This window comes from Hippopotamus amphibius, chromosome 6 (assembly GCF_030028045.1).
Source record: "Hippopotamus amphibius kiboko isolate mHipAmp2 chromosome 6, mHipAmp2.hap2, whole genome shotgun sequence".
Lineage (NCBI taxonomy): Eukaryota > Metazoa > Chordata > Mammalia > Artiodactyla > Hippopotamidae > Hippopotamus > Hippopotamus amphibius.
This window is the reverse complement of record NC_080191.1, coordinates 152,501,098-152,524,678: the sequence shown is the minus strand read 5'-3', so window position 1 is coordinate 152,524,678 and position 23,581 is coordinate 152,501,098. Positions and strand designations below refer to the sequence as shown.

At 39.8% G+C, this 23,581-nt stretch overlaps 1 pseudogene; it reads right to left on the bottom strand.

Moving 5' to 3' along the window:
- Nucleotides 1–2,198: 2,198 nt before the first annotated feature.
- Nucleotides 2,199–23,581, bottom strand: part of LOC130855000 (bromodomain-containing protein 9-like) — a 35,085-nt pseudogene continuing 13,702 nt past the window's right edge.

Sequence of the window (23,581 nt, the reverse complement as noted above, 5' to 3'; positions counted from 1 at the left end):
CCATGTAGAAAGTGATTGTCTATGCAACATTCAGAATGGTTGGCTCCAATAAAAGTGCCATGTTCATGTATTTAGTTCCAAATCCACTCTTAATTTATTCAGTGTCTTCCAAAAGAACTGACAACAGACTCAGTACAGTTTTACAGTTTGGCAATTTGCCAAGTGACTCCTTCCAGCCTCTTTTCACAACCTGAATTTGCAAATATTTTCTGGCTGACTCACCACTGGGCCCTAGGAGGCTTTTTGCAAACTCTTTACCATCTGGGAAACAACTACTGCCTCACAAACATTCTTCGCAGTTTGATTTCCACACTGGTATTGATTCCAGGGCTGAGGCACAGTCAGTCCCAAGACTGAATCCATCCTCCTTTTCTGTCAGGATGTCTGTAATTCATCTTACTTTTATATCTCCTCTCAATAGAGCTTAAAGTACCTGACTTCAGGGTGGGTTTATGAGTGAAACACTGAGAGCAATTAACATTTGAATGAAAGCTACCTGTGGATTCCCCTATTTAACAGCTGTTAAATGGAATTACCTGTCTGCTTCAAACTCCAGGCTGGTGCGCTGTATACCCAGATGGGAATTACAATGCACACATGCAAATGGGGATTAAATTAATTGGATAGCATAAATCAAATCGCAATTTTGCAATCCAGGCAGTAATCCCAATGACTTCTGAGGAAAGGCCCATGGTAATGGATCAGTATATAATATGTCAGGAGTATTCCAGGATATTTCAGTATTTAATTGTCCCAGCTCTACTTGCCAAAACAAGAATGACTGAGATCATCTGGATCATCTAAACCAAAAGGAACAGAAGCAATCTTTTCTTGTGAGCTAATATTAATTCCTGTATTTCAAATCTGCCTTTCAGTTAAATGCGCGCTCAGATGGGTTACCCCCTGTTGATGACTTTAGCCAAACCAGGGGTTTTGCCAGTCATGCAAGATTTTGTGCTTTCCTGTCATTCTTTATGGGTCTTGTGCAGAACAGACCCTTCACTGGGTTGTAAATGGCCAGGCTGAGGAACAAATTAATACATTAGAGACACTGTGCTGACTTAACCAAAAATAAAAAATTTGGCAATTACTCATTGGCTGTAAGCAATTTAGACACCAGATGACCCATATCTCAAAGTGAAAATTTTTACTTATAAAATCCTGCCTGTATTAATCCAAACCATACAGACATTGTCAAAACATACATTTGACCAGTGACGTGTATGTGCCCACAAAACACTTTGGAAATTGAATTATCCAGAGGTAATGATGCTCAAATAAGTCAAATACTAAAACTGAAATATTTAGGATCATATTTTGGCCCTTTACTAAAAAGTGCTTCAGTGCATCCTATCTTTTAATCCTGTAACAACCCACAGAGTACTGCTAGTAACAAATACTTGTTTACTTGCGGAGGCCGAAGCAGAGAAGGTGTGTGACTTGTGGAAGGCCACAGAGCTCGTAGGTTGGTAGAGCCAGTATTTATACTGGTAATCTAACTGTCCAACCTTAGTTCTCAACTTTTCTACCCTATGTTGCCGTTACATTTTCTCTTTTTTTTTCTTTTTTCTTTTTTTCCTTGTGTATCTTTGTATTAAGATCTGTATTTACATTTTGCAAATACAAACAGGCATCCAGTAAACACATTCAGAACAAAGAGTGTTTTTGGACACTTAATCCTTGGCCGTGGCCGGCAGGACAGGCCACTTCCTGGCAGAGGACGCCCCTCTCAGCACGTGGCTCTGAGAACCGGGGCACTGCCCTCACTCCCGGCTCCCACTGTGATGTGCCTCGGAAAAGTGGGGATGCCAGGGCACGGGCTGGGCGAGAACATGCAGGACCCCTCACAGAACAGAGACACCCTCACCAACGCCTGCTTCCCACGGGCTTCCCTTCTCCCGGAGGATGCAGGGTAGAACAGGTGCATCCACATTGCCACCAAGAAGCTCAGAGACAGACCACTCTACAGAATCTGGTTACACACCCTTTATAAGTGATTTCCACTCTCAGGACGCACAGGACAACCCACAGAAACCCTGTATCCGAGTGCGGCTGACATAAGACGATTCACCAGCTCCCCTGGGCCACTTCCCACATGCCAAAGGGGACAAAATCAAAGTCTTTGTCTCACGACAAAAACTCTGTACATGCAAATAAAAACTGAAAAAAGAAAAAGCAATCAAAGACTATCTACAAAACTAACTCTTTGTGGAGGCTGCAGGTTCTGGAGACTGAAGACGTTCATACAGGTCATGGGTCACCTCTGACTGCTCCCCGACACTGAGGTGAGAAGGGCTTCCCAGGTGGTGCTGGTCCCTGTCGGAGGCGTTGGGCAGGGAGCTAAGGTTGGAGGCCGGCCGGGAACCTTCGCGCTCTGCCTCTGCTTCCTGCAGGTCCTGAAGCAGCTTCGTCGTCTCGTCCAGCCTGAGGTGGTTGTCATCGTGGTCCAGCTCCCTCTTCACTTTCTCCAGACAGTCGAGCACGGAGATGTCCAGAAACATTAAGTCCAGGGGGGAGCCACCGTCCTCGAGAGGGTCCCCAGCCTTTACTTCAACCGGAGGCTTCATCGGGACGCTTCTCTGCCTCCGCTGGAAGAGCATCTGCGAGTGGTCCCCGCCTGTGATCTGGTCCAGGAGGTCATCCCCCTGCTTCTTGCTGCAGCTCCCGGCATCCGTCACAAACTCCTGCAGTCTCAGGGCGCAATGCACGCCCATCTCGTCTCCATAGGCCCAGTACCGCAGCCCCGCCTCGTCGGACTTCAAGTCGCCAAACACCGAGTTGTTGTGCGTGCAGAGCACGGTGCTGGCGCGGGAGAAGAAGGGGCCTCTGCTTCTCAGCTCCTGCCTGAAGTCCAGCGTGGTAAAGCCAGGCAGCAGCTTTCTGGACAGCGAGCTCAGGTCCAACGGCTGGCTCTCCTCCTCATCGGCGTCCGGCTGTGCGGTGTCCACTACGCTGTGGAGCAGGCTCCCACCCTCGTTCTTCTTCAGGTAGCCCATCTTGTCACCAGGGACCAGCCAGTGGATCCTGTCCCGCGTGCTCCAGCAAGGCCAGCACGTGCTACTCCACGGTGCTGTCGGTCAGGCTGCAGGCGTCTCCTTCCGGCTGGAACACGCAGCTGATGGCTTCTCTACTCGGCTTTTTGCATTTCTTGGCAGTTTCTACTTGTACGAGCACAGCTTCGACAATAGGCTCCTGGACGGCTGCATCTTCGTTTGCCAAAAGAGCTACCTGCTGAGAAAAATCTGTGTCCTGCATAAATGATATGCTGTGCTTCAAGGCTAACAGCCGCTCTTTGCTCAGGTCCGCGTGGAGCATCTTCTTAGCGAACTCGTAGTACCTAGTGTCTGGTCTGTTGTACATCATCACATTATCACACATCAGTTTGAAATCTGCCTTAAATTCCGTGACTGACTTGTATTCATTAGCTACAATTCTGTCTGTCTTCGTGCCAAAATCCATCGGGTGTTTTATTATCATCGAGTATCCAGGAGCAATGGCATCCGTGACAGGAAAAGCAAAAAATCCATGAGGATCTTTTCTTTGGAGCTGGCGTAGGAGATCCTCTAGTAGTTGCTGAGTCGGCGTGCTCTCATTTTCACCTGGATGTGTCGGGCCCGCGGGGATGGCGGGGGCGGCTCCACCTCCACCTTCTTCCCGGGTCAAAGCGGTTCGCTCTCCCTCCGTGTCACAGTGTTCCTTTTTCCGTTTCCGCTTTTTCTCTTCCTTTCGCCTCCTCCTCTCTTCATCGTCAAGGTGCTTCTCCTTCTCTGACTTTTCCTTCCCCTTCCGCTTCTCTCCATCGTGATTTGACCTGTCACCACAGTAACTGGAGTCGTGGCCAGACCCCGAGAGCTCCGTCACTTCGCTTCCTCCAAACCTCGAGGACCAGCTTCAGGGGCTTCTCCAAGGGCTTGTCTGCATAGTCCTCGTAAGACGAGCGCCGCTCGGTCTTGTGCTTCTTGCCCTTCTTACCCGTGGCGACGGCACCGAGGGCAGCAGCGGGCCGGCCAGAGCGTGGACACTGCCCCCGGGCCCCGGCTCCCCGCCCTCCTCGTCTGCGGAGCTAGCCGGGTTGTGCCCTTCTTCTTTATTTGTAGGTAAAACATTTGTGAAGGTGGCAGCTGGAAGGGAAATGGAGATGTACGTCTATACACCGCAGTCATTGCTTAGTGGTTGCATTCTGTGGCTTCATGTCAGTGGCCTATTTGTAATGGTGCTAAGCCTGTCTTCATCCGAGCCCTCTCTTGTCCCACTGGGCTCACGCTCCTCCTTTTGGGTCTTTTGTTCTGCCTTGGTTTATATATCTGCTGATTTCTTTAATTGCTGTCTTTGGGCTATGGAGGTTGTTATTTTCAAGACTTCAATAACTGAGAATTAATACCCTTGGGGAACAATTTTTTCTTTTTTCTTTTTTTCCCGAAAAATATCGAACAGAGCCCTACCCCCATCTGCACCACTCATATGTGAATGGCACAAGTTCTATTTAGCAAGATGTACATTATGCAAATCATCCAGTGTTACATTTGCCGTTAATAGTTTTGTTTACTTTTTTGTTTTACAGTTTAAAAAAAATCAAGTAGCTATTCATCAGTATCTGAGCATTGAAAAATACTAATGCCTTCGTTTTACAGTTACCAATATATAAATTATAGATGAAAGAAAAGTAGTTTTTATATTTTATTAGTACTGAAACTTATTTTTGTTTTATTCTGGCATAAAAAATCCATAAATAAAGCATAACTAGTAACTTCTTTGATTTAATTAAAGCTGCATTTTTGTACACAAAACTAATCCATAGCAGAGCCACATAACTAGATTGTAACAAACATCCAATTGTGGAGTTAATGCAGTGATATTAATGGAATGTTTTACCCGCACTATTATTATTTAGATAATTTCATTCCTGTCACATCTATCCTTCAGTTTAACTCACACTAAATGAATAATGAAAGTGAAAGACATTTCTTTACTTAAAATGCAAAATACCTATTAATAAATAAAAACACAAGATTAGGTGTAAAGCAATAAAACATTAAGTTATTAGGAATATGCTGCTGTATATTAATTTCCACAGCAACTTACCAGAAGCTGAATAATTTACCCCAGGAATAACATCACAGGCTTCCTTTGGGCAAAGTCTGAAAACTTGTGCCTACTGGATGTCTGCCAATGGTGTTAGCTGTCAGAAAAAGGCAAAAGAAATTGATGAGACCAAATTCTGCACTTCATTATATTTGACAAGAGAAGAAGGAAAAAAAAAAAAAAATCTCTCTTTAACCCTTTGATCAGATCATCAAGTTTTTGTAATAATTCCCGGAACATATAGACTGACTCAAATTAATTTTTAATTAAATAAGAACATAAGGTAGTTGTAGAGCAATTTAGAGATTCTAAAGTGTCTACCAGTGAATTAACTTATCCACTCTCAAAATAACTATTTGAGGAAGGAAGGGCATGTGTTCCTTTTTCCTTTCTACGGAATGGGAAATAGAGGCTTAGAGGTGTCTTCTGATGTTCCCACAGTGGCATGGTTGAGAGGTGACTGAGGTTGATTTTGATTGGTTAATCAGCATTTAGAGAGTTTAGTTAGTGTCTTGAGTTGAAAATCCTAGCCAAATACTTTTGTAAAATGAAAAGAAGAGTTATGTTTGGAAAAGAAAGGGAAAGAAGTGATCAGAGCCTAGGCAGAAAGAGCCACAGTAATTTAAAAATTTAAAAACGCTTGTTGATGGGATACGTCGATGTGGAGCAGTGTCAGTATTGGTTCTACTGCTCATCAAGCTCTGTTGTGAGGGGAGAGGGTGGAAGAAACTGAATGCTCATTACCACTCCCAGAGGAAGAGATGGGGGCGCTTGTTCTGGGAATGGGCTAATTCTTCTAGGGGTGCTGACTACCCGGATTCCTACTCTTGATCCCGTATAAGGGACGAAATCAGTTGTTTGATGCCTATTTTGTATAGAAAAGTAGGTAGGGGATGACTTCGTTCCCCTCCCAGTAAATTATACTACGAAGGTAAATTGAATCACTGCACTTAGTTTTCCATGTTTTTTCTGTATCATAATTAGGCATCCATGTCCTTTTCCACATGACATTGTGGTACTACCTACTAAAGAGGGTAGAATATGTTTTCCTGTCTGATCAATGATGAGCTTGGCCATGTGACTTGTGAAGGCCAGTGGGAGGCTGATGAAGTGCAAGTGGCCAGTTTGGGGCCAAGGCTTTAAGAAGCATCGTGTGTTTCTTCTCATCCTCCTGTGGTCTTGGCCAGTTGCCATGAGAAAAGCTAATAGATACTGGTGCAAGGAGAATGAGAGACACGGAGTTGACTTGCACCTAAGGTGCTGCCTGGAGCTCAGCCCACCCAATTAGAGCCAATTCATAAAGCCTCAGAAAAATAAATGTTCAGTGTAGGCCATTGAGTTTGCGGTGGTTAGTTTTGTCGTAGTATTGCAGTAATAGCTAGCCATTGTAACCACCATCCATCCAGTATTCCAAACCAGAAACCTGGGCATCATAACTATTGGGTTTTGTTTTTAAGGAAAACTAGGTTATGGTTTTGAAAAAATATATGATTAAGAATTTATACAACAAGGAAAAGAACATAAATGAAAGTAAAAAATATTTTAAAAAAGAAAAAGGAAGAAAAAAAGCATAAGATGCCAACCTCCTACCCGCCAAGAAATCCCCATTTTCAACATTAGGTGAACATCATGGCAGACATTCATTTTTTCCCATAAACTTTTAATTTTAGAATAGTTTTAGATTCACAGAAAAAACAATTGCAAAGACAGCATAGAGAGTTCCTGTATACTCCTTACCCAGTTTCCTCTGTTGCTGATATCTTGTTACCATGGTACATTTGTCACAACTAAGGAAATAACATTAGGATATTACTAATAACGACACTCTACAATTTATCCAGAATTCACTACTTTCTTCCTAATGTCTTTTGTCAACAGAAGGGGCCCATCCTGGATGTCACATTACATTTAATTTTCATGTGTCCTTAGCCTCCTCTGCTCTGTGACAGTTTCTCAGAGTTTCCTCTTGTTGTTTTGTTTTCTTTTGTTTTTTGACCTTAACAGTTCTGAGGTTTACTGATCAGATATTTTGTAGACTATTCTTCAATCGGAATTGCCTGACCTTTTTCTCAGAACTAATGGGTTTTGTCTATCCTATATCATTACTACACTGTGGTGATTTATGTAGCTTTGTAGTAATGTTGAAATCAGGAAGCTCTTGTTTCATGAATCACATTTCTCTTATGATATTAATGGTAGGTTTTGAACATTTTCCTCTTTGGGTAATCTGGCTCCTTTAGGTTTTGTTTGTTTTCCTGCTATTTTTCTTTCAGAAAAGAAGCTTTCTCCAGCTATCTGTTAATTCTTGGTTGTTTGCTCAGTTTTGAAGGTGGAGATTAAAAATCTGTTCAGGAGCACTAAATATGTGGCTAAGATTTGTGGGCTTTGAGCTTCATTGTAGGGTGATGTTTCTTCTGGGAAGGTGTTGGGGGTGAGTTAGGGAATACTTTACAAAATCATGAATTATTCAAAAAGGTCTCTTTTTCATATTGATAAATCTGCTTCTGATCTAAGTGAGGAAGCAGAGAAGGCATGCTGTCAGGACAAGATCTCAGATTATAGGAAAAGAATGTATTCCTATTTGGAGAATCACTAGGATTATTGAGACAGTAGGGATAGTCTAAATTTTTTCTTTCTTTTGCCTCAAGTATTCAAACAATTCACTTATTTTGGTTTCCAGTCTTCCTGAAACATGTGTTCTTTGACTGTCTGACGTCACACTACCTATGTTTAAATTCTGGCTCTACCACTTCCTTTGGGACCTGGGACAAGTTATTTATCTCTCTCTATGCCTCAGTTTTGACATCTGAAAATAGGGATAATAATAGAATTTACTTCATACTGAGTTAATATATTCAAAGTACCTAGAACAATGCCTGAGGGAGTTGGTTCTACATAATTTTTTTTTTTTTTCTCTTCTCCTTCTTTTCCCTTCTTCCTTTTCTTTCCCTTCTTTTCTGGGAAACTTTCTTGGGTTACATGTCAAAATGTCTTTTCTGTATCATTTGTGGAGTTTTCTATTTAGAGCTACCAATAGTACCCATGTGAGAGAACCTTTGTTCTTCAGGTTTATTAATTTAGCGTTGATTGCTTTAAATGCTGTCTTTCACATCTGTGTTTGCAGTGTTTACACCATGCTGTGTCTCTAAGTCAGTTAATTGACTTTTCTCTTCCTTGCTGTTTCAAATTTATGTATTTGTTTTCCTATAAACAAGTAATATTATTTCTGAAGGACTACAACCTCCCTGTGCATGTTATTCTGTGGTTTTATCATCATCTTCACATTGAGTGGAGCTCTGATATAAATGTTCTTATAAAATTGCTCTATGGGTCAATAGTCCTTTCAGGGAATTTCTTTTGTTCTGAGGGTTATATTTTCTAGGCTTAACACATTTCTTGGGATTCTGTATTTTTGCTCATTTGCTTTCATCCGTTTGCAAGTGTGCCGTGACATGTTTTGCATCCTATGTGGCTCTTTCCAGGTCTTTCGTTTTCTGTGTTACCATATAGGGAGCTTCTTGACTAACTACCTCACTGTGTATAAAACCTGTGCCCAGTGCCTTGTAACCAAAAAGCTGTAGTTTGAGTGCCGTGTATTCCATTTTGTATTCCATGCATGCCTGAGGGCATGATGGTAGGCGTAGGGCCTTAGGGGGCTGCAGCGCTGTACTTAGTTAAAATATCCAGGATCTGTGATTATGGCTGAGGTTTGTTAAATGCACTCTTTAAGGCTCTGTGGTACTTTGTTGAGAGGTATGTTCTTCCTCTGTGGAGGGACCTTAGCATTCACAGCATTCTTCCATCCAGAAAGCTTCCCTTCAGTACAGCAGTCAGAAGTTGTTTCTTTTATGCTTCAGGTCACTCAACTGGTTGGCCTCCTTCCAGAGGTGGGAGTAGCAGTGAGAATTATCATGCTTTTATTTTTCTGATTGACATGTAATTAGAGTTTGGGGGCAGGATAGGAGCCTTTCTCTATTTGCCTCTTTGTTCTACTCCAGGAATTTTAGTTTTTCTCTTTGGCTGCTGCGTTTTGAGTTTTAGAGCATTGGGCTGTTTCCCTTCCCATGTCTGTTTGCTATTTATTTTATATATATATGCATTTGTATACTTCCACACATAATTAGATATACATGTACACAAGACATAATGATACTATATATACATATAATGAGAGAGAGAGAGAGAAGGAATATGAATGAGTTTTTGCTAATCTGCTTCAATTTGTTAGGTATTTGGAAATGGAGAGTCTGTGAAGTAATTTGACCCAACCATTTAAATTAGAAGCCTTTATGAGCATTATTTTTGATTCACCTTTTTCTCTCAGCACTCATATCAAAGCAATTACCATTTTAAAAAACCCTTAATTTTACCTCTTAAATATCTCCTAAACCCATCCACTTTTCTCCAACTTCACTGTCATTATCTTAGTGTAGCTCTCATCATCTCTCTCCCAAATTAGCAAAACAGGCTTTTAACACTGCCCTGCTTCAGTGTGGCTTCTGCCCAACCCATTTCCCACAAATACCTCTCTCCAGTCCATTCCCCACAGTAAACAATTTCTATAAAACAAAAATCTGCATATGCCTTTCTCCTGTTTAAAGTTCTCAGCGGCTCTTGTTGCTCTCAGGAGAAACACCAGATTGCTTGACATGGTTTATAATGTCTTGCATACCCTTTCTCCTGTTCACGTCACCAGCTTTATCACTTACAAATTCCCAGCACCGGCACCACCACTGGCAGTATACCATGGCTTTTACTCATGCCGTTTCCTTCCCCTGCCTGGACTCCTCATGCCAACATCCTTGTTCCTTTCATTAGCTAACTCCTTCTCAGCCGTCAGAACTCTTCTTCCAGGAAGCCTTCATGATCAACCAAATATGGACCAGAAACTTTCCATGTGCTTCCACAGCATTGTGTGCTTTCCTATAAAAGCAGAAGTTAGATAGTATATATCTCCTAGCACTGTCTGATTTGGCAATATGCATGGCTTTCGTATTATTGGTGTATTAGTAGTGAGATGCTTCAGGGAAAATTTTTTAAGGTTTAAATTTTATTCCCTTTGTTTATTTGCATTTTTAAAATCAGGCTCCCTGAACATATATTGCTTTTTAAGGAGGAAGAAAAATGTTGAAATTGTTTTAAAGGTGTATCACAGTTTATTGACACATTAATCTAGTCTAAGAATGTCAAATCACATTGATGATGAAAGAGGACCTTTTCCCTCAAGACAGGAAAGCTACGAATAGTGTGCATCAAAAGATGGCTAAACAGAATTATAAGTGGGTTGTACTGATGTGAGAAACTGAATAATTAGAGTCAGGTATAGGGATATGTTTATGTTAGTAGACAGAAATAGAAAAATTGAGTTTATAGCCTAGGAAAGTACAAAGGATAATAGGGTCCTCAAATCCAATTCTTTTATGTCAGATGAATTCTTAACTTCTAATTTTGACTGAATAAAATGACCTTGTTTATGTTACTCAAATTAAATAAACTGTATACCACTGTAAACAGGATTTGTCATCAGTCCATACTGGATTGAACTCAAGATACAAGGTAATACAGCAGATCCTCTCCCCCCAATTCACAACAATAATGGTTCTGGGAAAAACATTATGGAAATGATTAATGGTAGTAAGTTATTATTGGAAAGTAGTGGTAATTAATACCTTTCATATGCCAGGTATTACACATATACGATCTTTAATTCTTAACACACTATGTAACTGTTTATTCGTCAACAAATAGAGAAAACTGAGGCTTAGAATATAAAGTGACTTCCCCAAGGTCACATCTGGTAACACAGTTGTGGTAACACATCTGGTAACACAGTTGTGGTAACACAGCTGGTAGTGGATCCTTTATATAGCATGGTTTTTCTGCTATAGGAAATAGGAGATTAATAATTTGTCATATCCAACTGTGCAAGCTCATACTCTTTTTTGCAATGGTGTACACTAGAACCATGTCTTGGGAAGGGCTGATTGTCCTTCCTGAAGTCAAATTAATGTCAAAGTGAGCAAGTACAAGCCAGTGCCTGACACATAGTATGCCGTTAATTGATGCTTAAAAGACTTGATAAAGTAATGGCCCAGCTTTTCTTATCAATACCATTGTCTCTGTCACTCAAAATTTTATTTCTAAAATGTTTGATTCCATATTTGTTTTTGTTCGTATCTTCATCCTGACTCTGTAGCCAGTGGTTCTCAACAGGGGAAGATTCTATCCCTTGGGGGATACCTGACATTCCTAGAGACGTTGTTGGTTTTCACAACAGTTGGCGTAAGAGCGGTGAGGGAGGCTTTGCTATGGTATTGAGTGAATAGAGACCAGCAATGTTGCTGAACATCTGACAGTACACGTGACAGCCTCATAACGAAGAATAATCCAGCCCAAAATGTCAATAGTGCTGAATTTGACAGACCCTACTCTTAAACTCAGGCATTAAGATTCTTGAGAAGGACTAAAAAATACTTCTTAGTGGTACAGTAAAGGCTTTCTAAAAATTATTTGTGGTTTGTTTCTTTATTATTATCGTTTTCTGCTTTGGTTGAGCTAAATCAAGCTTCTGAAGCTAAAAATAACCCAAGGCTTTATATTTCCATATTGCTGCTTTTGTGTCACCATGTTTGCATTTGATTTTTTGCCAACCCTGTAAGTTTTATCAAAATACTTTTTCACATTTCAATAATAGAATCACTAAATTTGGTTGTAATGAAAATATTTTGAGAATGGGCTTTGAAACAAAGGGACCGTTGAAGGGACCGTTAAAGTTATGCTAGATGCAGACGTGTGCCACAAATTGGGGTCTTCATTTATGAACAGACAAAACAATTTTTTACATTACTATACCTAGTTCATTTTCCATTACTTTGGGCATGAAAAAATTTATAAGGGAAATTAGAGAATATGTTTTAGAGGCAGCCACGATGGCAAGAAGCCCAGAATTTGTGGTGATTAACTTACGATGGCAGAGGTCACCAACAGATGGCAATCATGCATGGTGACCCCTCTGGCCGGCTGGGACAAGACACTTTCATCTGCAGTCACTTTCTGGGAGTAGGATAGGGAATGCCGCATAAAATCATACAAATCATTTAAAATTTATTTCTGCTTTTCATGTGAAAAAATCTCAGCATTTGCCACATTTGGGGTCAGCATGTGTATCCTCATGTTCTCTTTATCAGAAATATTTTCTTTTTAAGAATTTTACAAGCAGCTCATGCAGCTTAATACCAAAGAAGCAAATAACCCAATCCACAAATGGGCAGAAGACCTAAATAGACATTTCTCCAAAGAAGACATACAGATGGCCAACAAACACATGAAAAGATGCTCAACATCACTAATCATCAGAGAAATGCAAGTCAAAGCCACAGTGAGGTATCACCTCACACCAATCAGAATGGCCATCATCACAAAATCTGGAAACAACAAACGTTGGAGAGGGTGTGGAGAAAAGGGAACTCTCCTGCACTGTTGGTGGGACTGTAAGTTGGTACAGCCACTATGGAAAACAATTTGGAGGTTCCTTAAAAAACTACAAATAGAACTACCATATGATCCAGTAATCACACTTCTGGGCATATACCCAAAGAAAACCATAATCCGAAAATAAACGTGTACCATAATGTTTATTGCAGCACTATTTACAATAGCCAGGACATGGAAGCAACGTAAATGCCCATCAACAAATGAATGGATACAGAAGATGTGGCATATATATACAATGGAATATTACTCAGCTATAAAAAGGAATGAGATGGAGCTGTAAGTAATGAGGTGGATAGACCTAGAGTCTGTCATACAGAGTGAAGTAAGTCAGAAAGAGAAAGACAAATACCGAATGCTAACTCACATATACGGAATCTAAAAATGGTACTGATGAACTCAGTGACAAGAACAAGGACGCAGATGCAGAGAATGGACTGGAGAACTCGAGGTATGGGAGGGGGCAGGGGGTGAAGGGGAAGCTGAGATGAAGTGAGAGAGTAGCATAGACATATATATACTACCAACTGTAAAATAGATAGCCAGTGGGAAGTTGCTATAAAACAAAGGGAGTTCAACTCGAGGATGCATGATGCCTTAGAGGACTGGGACGGGGAGGGTGGGGGGGAGTCGAGGGAGGGAGGGAATACAGGGATATGTGTATAAATACAGATGACTGAACTTGGTGTACCTCAAAAAAATAATAAATAAATTAATAAAAAAAGAATTTATTTAAAATCATGTTTTAATTTCAAATGAGTAATATATAAATATAATTTGTGAATAATACATAGTTTTTTAACTGATTAGGAATTTTAAGTATGTCAAAAATACTGCACTAATAGGCCTGCTGCTGAATGTCTGTGTTCCCCTCCAAATTGTATGTTGACATCCTAACCTCCAGCATGATGGTATTAGGAGATGGGGCCTTCCAGAAGTAACTAGGTCATGAGAGTAGAGCCCTTGGGATTCATGCCCTTATAAAAAGATATGAGAGAGGTTGCTTCTTCTCTCTCTGTCTGCTCTATGTCATGCAAGGGCTCATCAAGACCGGCATCTGCAAACTAGGAAGTGGGCTCTTACTGGACAGCAGATCTGCTGACGCCTTGAGCCTGGACTTTCCACCTGTCAGAATTGTGAGAAATAAATTTCTGTTGTTTAAGCCACTCAACCTATGGTATTCTATTATAGCAGCCCAAACAGATGAAGAAATGGTTATAGAAGATAATAAAACAAAACTGAAACTTTTATTAAATGCTAAGGAATAAGTTACCCATTCTGACTGAAGGCAGAAGGTTAAATATCTACTAGGAATCTCAACTTTCACACACGAGAGAAGAGAATTTGGGGCAAAATCATCAAAAGACAGTCTAAGCTAATTTTTGAAAATTCCAAATCTGGGAGTTGTATAAAAAAAGAGAGCTGGATAATTTTTTCCTTTACCTGTAAAAGTGATTAGTGTAGATAAAGCAATATTCTCTCACTGACAAACAGTAATGGATGAGTAGTGTGTGTGTTAAAAAAATATATATAATTATTAACTAATTACATGAGTATCTATTAAAAGTATATTCCAACTTACCAAGATTAGTTAATGTGTGTGTCAGGAAGGGAGGAATTTCCCCCTTGCCTTCTTGATTCTTTTGGCTGGTCTAATAATTAAACTGACACAAGACAGGTGAACAAGAGAAAAAAAAATTAATTTCTACATATGGAGGTCTCATGGAAATGGGATTTTAGCAGTAGCCAAAAGCAGGCAGCTTTTATACTTTTTAGAAAGAAACAATAAATTTGTGAGGAATTGACAAGACAAAGAAATTTAGGCTTAGGTGCTTAATTAGTTAAGAATCCAAGCAGAGTTTGGGCTAGGGGTAGTAAATTTGTGAAGAAGTAACAAGGTTTGTTTATACAGGTTTCTTGGCCCTGAATTCCCTGTCTCTAGTGATGAGGCTGTCTTTACCTCCTGGTACAGGGAAGGTACCTTTCACATGGGAGATTTATTTCCTGATTTTGGGCGAACAGAAGAGGATTAGACTTTCCTTCTTGCAATGACTCTTTCCCAAGTAACTCTAATTAAAAATAATCAATATGCCATTGTGGTAGTGTTGCAGAAATTGGCTCATCGAGAAACCAAGCACCATACTCAGAGGGTTGGAGAACTCAGGTTTATTAAGCCGGCGGCCCCAGACGAGCTGACTCTCCAAAGTTCTGGGCCCCGAGCTCATGGTGAGCTTTACTTTTATAGGGGTCTGTGCACATGTTTACAGTTAGCATTCGTAGATTGGTTACTTGGTTTACAGAGCACTGAAGTTTCCAAACAGAAACTTACAAGAGCAGGTTCAGAACATTCCATATTTAGCAAAACATCCTATGGTTACATTTGATTGCTAGGTCATCCTGTTTTTGTTTTTCCCTTTTCGGCACAGCAAGCATATTTTACAAAAGCAGAATGAGCATGGAGTTATTTTTAGCTGAGTGCAAGTTTCTAATTTTCCTCTTCAGTATAATTTGGGGTGGGCTGCCCTGAGCCCCAATATGTGCAAGTTACCAGGCTGTGGAGGAGAGAAAGAAGACATGAAGATGAATAAGACACATTCCCAGCTCAGCTTGGTAAAAATTTTAGATCAAATAAAGGAGATATATACATGTGAAAATGCATCAACAACTTGGGAAGTAAATGTAAATGGGTAAAATGTTTTGTTTTGTTTTTTTCTTTCTGTAACTTGAATTGCCTGTGGAAGCAGTAAGCTTCAAATGGAAGTTAAAATCACTGTATGCCCATGGGCTTTACTTCTGGAGGGCACAAAACCTCCCTGGCCTTAGATTTTATAGTTTTAAAATTGAAATAGAAATGCCTTCTGCAAATAACTTATGGGATATTTGGAAGAGTCAAAGAAAATAATATAGGTGAAGTAGTTTATAAACGTCTGAGGTCTGTTGATGTAAGTGATCTTTGTGGTATGAAGAACTATACTTAAACCCATTTAGCCTCTGCCATTAAATGCATCTCAGTAAATTGAAAATGTTTTGTCTTCCCAAATCCCTCGATTCTAATTTACATATTATATTTCTTAATGTATTCCTTAATGGTGTAATATTGTAACTTCATAAAATAGGGTTTGGTTTGTCTAGGTTCAGTACATTGAAGCTCAAAATTTACTTTCTGAGTAATCTACTTCAATCAGTTTAATAAAGGTTAAAAAAAAGAATTAGTCCTGTTTCAAGATACACATATACTATGTTAGAGTTAGCCTTATTCTAAGTCAGGCAAAGATAATCAAATTACTGATTTACAAATTTGTTAATTAAATCTCCCAAATGAATCCCTATAAAAAGACTCAGCACAATTATCTCTTTGTGAAAGATGTGGTGAGGTCAGACCATGATTGTCCCAACTTCAGCTCCTGAAGGGTGGAAGCCATGACAGTGAGAACCAAGCCTCCCATGCCTTGGAGGAGTGGAAGTCAGTTACCTGTCAGTCCCTATTAAACCTGGGACACCTTCCTGCCTTGCCAACATTCTGAAGACCAAGTTAGTCCCATTCTTACTTAGGTGAGGGTGTGGGCATCACATCTGCACAGGTCTCATGTTTTGGCTTGCTGCTGCAAGACCTTACCTCTTAAGCAGCTTAGCTTTCCTCCATATGTGATCCTGGTGCTTAAGATGTTGTTTCCTTGGTTAGTCAAAAGGACAAGAATTATTTGTTATAAAAGACAATGATGGTGTTTCATTTTTAGCCCCAAGAAAACCTGCCAAGACTGAAAGCCTGTGCATTATATGAAGAAAAACATCTTAACCTAAGAGGAAAGCTATTCTTGGTTTTGAACATCTCTATTCTCTCTGCTCAAAGAAGGAACAACTGTGCCATCAGTTATACCATACTACTGAACTATTAGATTTTTCCTGCCTGTTAATATTTTTGCTCTTTATTGAAATATATATATATAAAATGAATATATATTCTCATATATATATACATATATATATTCTCACACCTCTTTGAGGTATGATGTTTCAAAGATTAGCATATGCATAAAGCTCATTAAGCTGAATAAATGTGGATTCAGACGAAGAATCATTTGCATTCCTGGAAGCCCATCTCTTAGAAGCAGGTGCACAGCACATGATGAAGAGAACATATAATGGTGAGGAGCAGGATTGTAGCAGCAGCACATTAGTTTTGACTCATCTGAAGTTGCACCTGTGTGTTTGTAGCTTTTGTTTTGATCTGGGAACTATTCCTTTTCACAGGAGCTGGGTGGGTTTTTAGGAAGGATTGGTTACAAAGGAAAAGGTTAAGGAGAGGCTGTGATAATAATAGAAGTGAAATAAAATGCACTTAAATAGGTTTTAGGATATATCTCATAGGAAGTTTTCAATAATAACAGCATAGCAAATGACATAATTGTAATAGGAAGCATTGGCTTGAGTGTTGGAGGGCATTAATCACCTGCATTGTCTTGTAAATTGCCTAATTTCTCAGAATCTCAGGTCTTTGAGGTTCATCTGATCCCATTAAGGTCCACTTCTTGTTTTAAAATGCTATGAGCTTGAGTTCCCCGCGAAGTTCATAGTGCAGGCCTGGTTCAGTAGGCGCTGAACTTCCTCACAAATTGAAAGCAAGTGGAGGAAGCAGAGCTGCAAATGTTAGCCCTTATGTAGAAAGAAGATTTTGTTTGTAAAAACTGAAATAATTACAGAATTGAGGGCCTAAGAAAATCGAAGATGCACTTGGGATTCAAATTTATACTTCAGGGCGAAACAGCAGTCTTTCCAAAGGCAGCACCCGGAAGCACGTTCTGAGGGAGCGCCAAATAAGGCTCTCTGATCAGAAGTGCTTTCCCTACCACTTATCCTTAAACCTTTGTTCTTCTGGATCTTTATTTTTCTTTAATTTCTCTTAAAACCTTTAAGTGAAAGGAAGCACAGCAATTCAGAGCGATTCAGTGAATCCATTGATTACTATGTCACGCTTTGGGGGATCATGTGATGGATAGCTGAGAATAAACCTGGGTTATAGTCAATGTTTGAAAGGGAGGATTCCTCTGGGAAGGAGAGGTCACAGAGAGGGGAAGGGGTGCTAGTGGGGCAGGACCACAGGAGAAGCTGAATTTGCTTTTTGCTTTGCATTTGGGGGAGGGGGGTGGAGTACTGATTGATCTCTCAAAACAAAAACACCAAAACTTGAAGACTTCGAGGTGGAATAAAGTACAAATGAAAAGTATGAAAATACTAAAAGTAATACAAATGAAAAGATATGTAGAGGACTTTTTTTTTTTTTAAATTAGGAGGAAACTTGCAAAAGCCAAGAACTACAAGAAGGTAGAAACGTTGAGAAATTTGGGTTGCATGTGCTTTCGCTGTGAGCAGATTAAGAGTGTCACCAAGCACTAGCATGCGTGCACCTCTCCTTTATGAGAAGCGCTGAAATACCAGGCAGTGGGCAGAGGAGATCTGGACAGACTCCTCCCATGAGGCCTAGATGGGCCAGGTCAGGGCAGGCTGTGCAACAGGTATCACAGAATTTATGCTCTTTTCCCATTGTAAGAAAGCAGAATTTAAGAGCCGAGAGAGAGAAAGAAACAGAAAGATAATTAATTTAAACAATGAAAATTCAAAATAACAATATTTAGATATTTTTCAGTTACCTGGGGTATTTCTTCTGTTGACAGGATACAATGAAACTGAGCTCCTTCTCCACATACACTGCTTTAAGACAGTACCAACTTTCCAGAAGTCAATATGCAAATGTTTCCAAATTTTATGCATATTCATCGATCATTCCTGTAGTCGTGATTCTAGAAAAAAAACTAAGGCGGAAATCAAAGATGCATACAGTGTTATACGAACAAAGATATTCTCTAAGTTATTCTATTTAAAACTGGAAAAAAAACTAGATGTACATCAGGTAAGAATTGATTAATAAAGCACTGCCTTATGATAGATTTACATTTTAATTCACTATTGAGTGACATAGAAAATATATAGGGAGGAACAGATATACACAGCAGTGTAAGGAATATGATGCTAAGTGTATAAACCAAACAAGACATAAAAGAAGATAAGGAAATATAACAACATGGTGATAGTGGTTGTATCTATGTGGTGTGATCATGAATCACTTTTATTTTTTTCTTGTTCTTTATATTTTAAACTATTTATAATGAACATCAAATCATTTTGTAATCAGAAATATAAAATAAATATACATTTTAAAGTGCACACCACACTTTGTGTGAAATTCCAGAAAAGGCTTCAGCCTTCTGAAACCTCATGTTCTGAGTTTTTAGGTTTCAGCCAGATGCCAGACACTCTGACTGACATTTGGTGAAATGGTTTCTTGGTTTAAAGTTCCCTTGGCCCAAGTCTCAGAAGTTCATGGAACAGATGGCTTCACATTGAAGGACGGATCTGGTAATAGACAAAGGCAAAACTGTCCCTCTGTGCTAAGGAAACAGGGCATTGACCAGGAGACATTTTGAGTTCTGGCATTTTTTCCAACTCTTTCATGCAAAGGTTTTTGTTGCTGAACTCTGGCTTACAGAAAGGGTGAAATCAATGTCACAGGAGTTTCTGTAGATAATTTAAACACCGCTGTGATGGTTCCCATTACAGACTCTGGACCACTGGACAAACACAAAAGTGGCCTGGAAAGGCAGTCGGCACTTGTTTCTATAGTATCGCAGCAGCGTTCAACTTGAGGTGTCCTTGTCAGCTGTCTCCTTTATAAACCCTTTCACCCTGTGAGTGCACTTGGGGGCAACAGATCCAGGGAGATATCTGCAGGTAGCTGCTGTCACAATTGCTTATAACCCATGACAAACCCGTGAAGCTGTCCAAACTTCCCCCAGTCTTGAGGTCCTTCCCAATGAGAATCCTGTAGAAGAGGTAGGAAGGACAAGCTGGAGACCCCATACCCTGAGGTTAATACATTAACTGGTAAAGCCAGTAGGAGATCCAGCTGACCTATGGTGTCCAGGAGTTTAACAAATGTGCTCGCACACAAAAGAAGTCTCAAACTAGTATGATGTCAGCTTTTGTCCTTGGCACAAATTTGTCCTTAATCCTCCCCTATAGCGGAAGTAGCAAGGCTAAGCATTGCTCTGTTCTATTTACTCTTTAAGTTTTATTATTATAATATATTCAGCAGGCGGGGAGGGGCTTATGGCAATGCTGAGGGGAACCTGCATAGCCTGGGTTCTGGAAAATCCTTTGCTCACTTAGCCTGGCTCCACCTGTTTTCTCAGTTTACTTCATTCCTATAAACATTTCATAGCCACCTCTCCCTTGTCTTGCTGGGTAATTTCAGCACAACCTTAAACACTTCTAGTTATTTAATGTCCAGATTAACCCCTTCTTCTAAATAAGGCTTCTTACCACATGTAAACCATTTTCTTACTGATTTTCCTTTTTGAATTCACTAAATAAAATTTTCCTCAATTTATCATTGTTTACTACTGCTGTATCTTTCTACTGCTCTCAAAGTGATTAGGAAAATTGAGACTAGAAAAAGGTAGAATATGGGGAAATGTGTGGTCTATATGTGGTTATTTTCTATATCAATCTTAAATCTAACAATTAGATTCTTGGATCTAATTATTGATTTTAATCTAAAGTTGAACAAAATTTTCAAAAAATTGGTATGTATCAAAAGAAAGAATGAAAACAACATTGGAGCAACAATCTGAAATAGCTTGAGTCCTGACTTTCATAGTCTGATGTGTGACCTTGAAGAAGTTAACTTCATTCCTCTGGCTTGTCTCTTGAATGTGGATAACTGCTGCTTTACTTACTTCCCACGCCTGCTGTGAGATCAAATGGGGCATTGTTTGTGGAAAGAAACTGTAAATCACTACAGAAACATAACATATCATCAATGCTGAAATATCAGCTTTGGTATCTGCATGATCCTGGAAAACTGACAAATAGTTTTATGAGTTGGGCTAGTTCTGAAACACAATACAAAGAAAGAAGAAGAAAGAAAGTAAGAAAGAAAGAAAGATTCCCTCAGAAGCATCCTATGTTTAAGAACTTTTAATTTTTGGCCAACAGATTTTGAACTTCTTGAGGATAAAAGTCATATGTCATTCATATTTATATTCTCATTACTGAATGGCGTATTTCAACCTCAGTAGATGTTCAGGTATGAGAAACCACAAGGGTATACGCGTGAAAGTATTACTGAATGCAAGTTTGTGAGCCGGAACTCACAGTGAGGACAAACTGTTACGTCAGAGTTTGGAGCACGGAAAGGTTTATTGCAGGGCCATGTAAGGAGGATGAGTGGCTTGTGCCCCCAAAACCCTGAACTCCCCTAAGGGTTTCAGCAAAGCATTCTTAAGGACCAGCTGGGGGGAGAGGGGTCTCCCCGGATATGCGATCAGCTAGTGCACGATTCTCTGGTTGACGTTGAGATAACAGAGTGGTTAACTTTATCAATCCTTAGGCTCCTCACATAAGATCAAGTAGTTAATTTCTTCCATTTGGTGGTGGTTTTTAGCACCTGAAAAACTCAGAAAATAGGCGTGAGATTCTGTTATCTGGGTACTTGAGAGAGGAGCGGAAGCTGGGATGATATGGGGGGGTGATCCTGTCCTGGGAAGGCCTCATAGAGTCCCGCTCAGTTACAGAAATGTACTGTTCCCCCCTTAGCATAGATGCCCACAAAAGCAAGCTCGGACTTGAAGGATGGGTTGAGCATATTCAACCACTTCCTCAAAGACTGTTTAATTTTCACTGTCTGTTGCCCGACTACCATTAGACCAATTCTTATTTGTTGAGACTGTCAGCAATGGCTGGTTTTCACGGATTGACCTCCCAGATGAGGAATTCCCAGCCGACTCACCTCCTCCTCAGGGTTGCAGATGGTAATCCTCATTTCACAATAAAGTGATCCACCGTAGATCACTTTGCAGACCATTCAAATGTGAGCGAAACCTCAAGGATTCCCATGTGTAACAGTGTGTGTGTGGCTTGTGCCTGTGCACGTTTTTAACTTTTATTGTGCAAAGGTAGCTTAAGAGATACACATCATTGTACATGCATACATATCTGATTTAATGAAGGAATAATAAATAAAAAATTGTCTCCAACATAGCAACCAGTGGAGAGGGTAACTTCTGGGATGGTAGCAGGTGAAGCAAAGGCTGAAGAAAAGCAAATGACAATAGGAAAAGAACAAGAGAGGGAAAATGCTTAGGGGCCACAAAGGCTAAGCTGCTTCTCGAAGCCACTTTTTGCTAATGGTGTTAAAACTCATATTTTTAACAGGAGCTCAGGAGGTACTATTGTTTTCTGTTTTGGATTTTGTTCTTTTGGGAGAATCCATTTGAGGTGAAACAAAAGGAAAGGCATTACAGTTTTTTTTTTTTTTTTTTTTTTGAATTTTTAATTTTATAAATTTATTTATTGGCTGCGTTGGGTCTTTGTTGCTGCACAGGGGCTTTCCTTAGTTGCAGCAAGTGGGGGCTACTCTTCGTTGCAGTGCATGGGGTTCTCATTATGGTGGCTTCTCTTATTGCAGAGCACAGGCTCTAGGTGGGCAGACTTCAGTAGCTGTGGCACATGGGCTCAATAGTTGTGGCTCGCAGGCTCTAGAGCACAGGCTCAGTAGTTCTGGTACACGGGCTTAGTTTCTCTGTGGCATGTGGAATCTTCTTGGACTAGGGTTTGAACCCGTGTCCCCTGTATTGGCAGGCAGATTCTTAACTGCTGAGCCACCAGGGAAGTCCACAATTTGTTTACTTTAATCTATAGAAACATTCAGCTATCTATAGGATCTGAAGGAAGACATTTGCAAAGGAAATCTGTGCCAACAAACTGCATCATTTACATGGAAATACCTTACTAGTTACTAACATAACTAGGTATATTAGGATCAGTTTCAATTGCTTTGGGCAGTGCTATTTAAATGCTCAAAAATACTCCACCAAATATACCTAATAACAGTGTACAGCATTATATATCTCAGGCAGTTGGAGTTCTATATTTTGTAGTTTTCTGTTTAAGGAGTAAAATTTGTGAAATGTTACATTTTATTTCATACTACATTAGTGATTGTCAAAGTAACATTTCAACTCAACTTGAGTAGGTTGGAATGCCAGGAAGGAGAGCCTGCCACACTGATCCAATCTGTGTGTTTGTAACAACCCCCTTCTCGCTGGTTGCCTGTGTCTTTGAGTACACAATACTCCAGTTTGAACATCAAGTTTTAGAATAACTTATGTACTGTTCTTATAATCATAGAGTCTAAAATATGTGAAAAATATTATTTACTCTAATTCTTCTATTTTACAGATAAACATCATACCAGAAAGGTTAAATGACTTTCTTAAGGTTTCATAGCTTGCAAATAAGAAACCTAGGATTCAATTTTCTGTATTTCCAGTACAAAGTTGTTTTCATTGTATCACATTGCCTTCTTTTTTTTTTTAATTTTTAAAGACTAATTGTACTTTGAAATAACAGGAGTATTCAATAATGGGGAACAAATTCAATTATGGTATCTCCATAATATAAGAAAACATGTAGCCATGAAAATCATGTTTAGAAGCATATCTAACAACATGGAAAATGGTCATGCTATATTGCTAAGTGCAATTACTGCTTATAAAAGATACACACATTATAAGCCTCAATTTCTAAAATTTACATTTATATAAAACCACCAATATTATCATTTATGTTGACTTAAAAAAATGCACAATGTGAGAGTTGAGCGTTAAGTTTTATTTGAGACCAAATGAGGACTGCAGCCTGGGAGACAGCATCCCAGATAACTCTGAGAAACTGCTCCCCAATTAAATAGTTACTTGCAAGTATGAGTTTTGTACGTACATAAACCTGACAGAGGTGTTAGGGGCTAGCTTTCTGAAGCCCCTTATTTCTGTGTTTGAGAGGCCCTGTTTCCCATTTTAAAGTTGAACTTGTCTGGGATAAAAAACACCGGTGAAATTGTGTGGTGGGCCAGCGTGCTGCTTGTGATCCTCACTCCTCTAGGTATCACCCT